This window comes from Lutra lutra, chromosome 2 (assembly GCF_902655055.1).
Source record: "Lutra lutra chromosome 2, mLutLut1.2, whole genome shotgun sequence".
Taxonomy (NCBI): domain Eukaryota; kingdom Metazoa; phylum Chordata; class Mammalia; order Carnivora; family Mustelidae; genus Lutra; species Lutra lutra.
The window spans coordinates 101,899,194-101,902,686 of record NC_062279.1 but is presented as its reverse complement, the minus strand read 5'-3'; positions in this window follow the sequence as shown (position 1 = coordinate 101,902,686).

Here is a 3,493-nt window from a genome sequence, read left to right as displayed (position 1 = left end):
TATTAGGTGATGGGGTGTGGACCTCTTCTTATTGATTTTGAGGGGCGTTCTCTGAACCTCCTGGATTTTGATGCTTGTTCCCTTTGCCATATTGGGGAAATTCTCTCCAATAATTCTCTCCAACATACCTTCTGCTCCCCTCTCTGTTTCCTCTTCTTCTGGAATCCCAATTATTCTAATGTTGTTTCATCTTATGGTGTCACTTATGTTTCGAATTCTCCCCTCATGGTCCAGTAGCTGTTTGTCCCTCTTTTGCTCAGCTTCTTTATTCTCTGTCATTTGGTCTTCTATATCGCTAATTCTTTCTTCTGCCTCATTTATCCTAGCAGTGAGAGTCTCCATTTTTGACTGCACCTCATTAATAGCTTTTTTGATTTCAACTTGGTTAGATTTTAGTTCTTTTATTTCTCCAGAAAGGGCTTTTATATCTCCCGAGAGGGTTGCTTTAATATCTTCCATGCCTTTTTCAAGCCCGTCTAGAACCTTGAGAATCGTCATTCTGAACTCTATATCTGACATATTACCAATGTCTGTATTGATTAGGTCCCTAGCCTTTGGTACTGCTTCTTGTTCTTTTTTTTGTTGTGAATTTTTCTGCCTTGTCATTTTGTCCAGATAAGAGCAAGTAAATACTAAAGGAGCAAGTAAAATACTAAAAGGGTGTCAACAACCCCAGGAAAATATGCTTTAGCCAAATCAGAAGAGATTCCAAATCGTGAGGGGGGAGAAAGGGCATAAAAAGGCGTTCAGAAAGAAAAAAAAAAAGAAACTATTAAGAAAAGAAAGCCGATAAAAAATATAAAAAGGAAAAAAAATATATATATATTAGATAAACTATTTAAAAAACGTTAAAAAAGAAAACGGTAAAAGTTAAAAAAATTTAGCAGAAGAAGAAAAAATAATTGAAAAAGAGAAAAAAATTAAATTAACTGCAAGGCTAAAGAATCATGGGGAGAAAGCCATGAGTTCCGTGCTTTGCTTTCTTCTCCTCTGGAATTCCGCCGCTCTCCTTGGTATTGAAACTGCACTCCTTGGTAGGTGAACTTGGTCCTGGCTGGGTTTCTCGTTGATCTTCTGGGGGAGGGGCCTGTTGTAGTGATTCTCAAGCGTCTTTGCCCCAGGCGGAGTTGCACCGCCCTTACCCGGGGCCGGGCTGAGTAATCCGCTCGGGTTTGCTGGGTTTGCTTTGGGGATCTTTTGTTCCCTGAGCGCTTTCCGTAGAGTTCTTTCAGATAGTGGTTGATTTTCTGTTTCTAGAATTGCTGTTCTTCTTCTCCTCAATCTCCCGCTGGATTTGTAGGTGTTTGCAATCTTTAGATAAGCTATTTAGCTGATCTCCCACTACCTGAAGTAGTTTCAGCCTGCTACTTCTCTGCCATCTTGACTCCTCCCCCTGGACTTCTTTTTATTGAACTATTTTGCATTTGAATTGTAAAATTTGTTGGAGGAGGCAACTTTTGAAAATCAGTGGGAATATTTTGTATGGGGTACAATCTAAATTCTAGGTAACTGGTTACCTTAAATGAAATTCCCCTTCCTCTAATGTTTCTGTCATAAAGGAGGACTGAAAATAAAGTTTTCAAAAATAGAGTCAACTGTTGATGAGCCTCTGCCACTCTGTTTCTCTAACCAAATTCTTAACCACATTTTCTCACTTTCATTTTATTCTTATTTATTCAGTTGGATGTTGTTCTCTGGAAAAATATACAAATTAAATACCTTTCTTTAAGGTGATCCATTAAAATAGTTGAAATACACTATGGCAGAATTAAATAGTTGAAATACACTAAAAAACTAGTGTGGGAGTCTGACCCACAAAGCTTTAAGGTTTAAATGCTGTTCTCAGCACCAAAATCCCTTATTCAAGACTAAGGGATCTTCCTCCAGCTGGTGAGAATGTTATTGGTGCCTCTCAACCATTAGCCCTCTCTAGGAATTGCCTCACTGCAGAGAGCCCCTTTCCCTAAATTTAAGCCCTCCTTCTGAGGCAGGATACACCCAACACCTTGTCAGAGTGCAAAGCTCAACATCTTGTTTTCTGACATCAAGTTGTGATTTCATCAACTCTCTCTCCTCAGTTTTCTTCTCCTCTAATGATCATGTTGATCCTGAGAGCACACCCAATGTTTTCATGGGCATTAGTTTTCATCTCAGAATCTGCTTCCTGGGGTACCCAACCTGTGGACATGAGACGCATCACCTGTCCTTACATGCAAAGTAGTTCAGTGAGAAGAACACTGAACCTAGTTTTTGTTTTCGTTTTTGTTTATAACCCTAGATATAAATCTCTGTTTTGTCATGAACTAGTGGCACAATCTTGGGCAATTTATTTTTTCTTTCTGATTGTTCATTTCCTTATTTGTAAAATGGAAGTGACTATATTAACATCAAGCCACTTTGGAAGTATATAGGATAATGGATTTGAGAATGCCTAGAGAAAGACTTGGTAAAGAGTAAGTGCTCACAAAAAGTTGGATGAAATTGTGAAGAAGACATCAGTGTTTTATGAAAATTGGGCCTATATATTTCTCCAAATATCAGAAGGGAAGGAATTTATCCAGATGTTCTGTATTGACATATAAGAACATTATATCACATTTTTTTGGATAAAGGGTGTTATTAGGCTTAGTGGAAGAAGAAAAGACAGGGCAGAGGATCAGGAACACTGGCCAGTGGAAAGGCAATGTTTCCTTCATGGTTTTGATAGTCAGATGATTCCTTTGTATTGACATTTGAATAAGATTATATATTTATTAAAAGCCAGAAACTTATCTTCTATTCCCCCCCCCCTTTTTTAAGTTTAGGATTTAGTAAAGTGGCTTGAAAACAGTAGCTACTCAATAAATCCTTCTTACACAGTGAATTACATTTCTTCCTACAGAGGTCAAAGTATTTCAGCAAGAGACACAGAAACCTGCATAATCAATTTTTCATTTTTCTTTTCCCAGAGAGAATCTAAATCCTTGCCTTGTTCTGGGAAAGAAAATATGAATACATGTTATGAATAGTTCATATACTTCATAATTGCATGATAAATGATGCTATTAGAAAGTGTGTTATGAGAAAAATATTCAAGAAACATAACTCCACTGAAGTAGAAACATCTGATAAGAAACACATTTGTGACCCTTCCTATCATCCTAACTGATGAGACCACAACCAATAAAAGAGCTGAAAACTTAGACACCCCCCGGCCCAGTCTCTTGTTTTCTCATAGCTTACAGTTAATTTTCCATCTTCTCCTTTTTTTCAACCCATTCTGAATAAATATTATGACATGACTTCGTGTGTGTGTGTGTGTGTGTGTGTGTGTGTGTGGTAATGATTACATAAAGAAACACATTCATTTTTTAAATATTTCATTTTCTTCTTAAACAGAATGCGCTTATGGTGTTTTATTGTTGTTGTTTGTTTGTTTGTCTTTGGTGAACTTCTGGTTCTTGGGGAGGAAACCTAGAAGACTGGTGATAACTTGAGTGTTTCAGTCAGATGG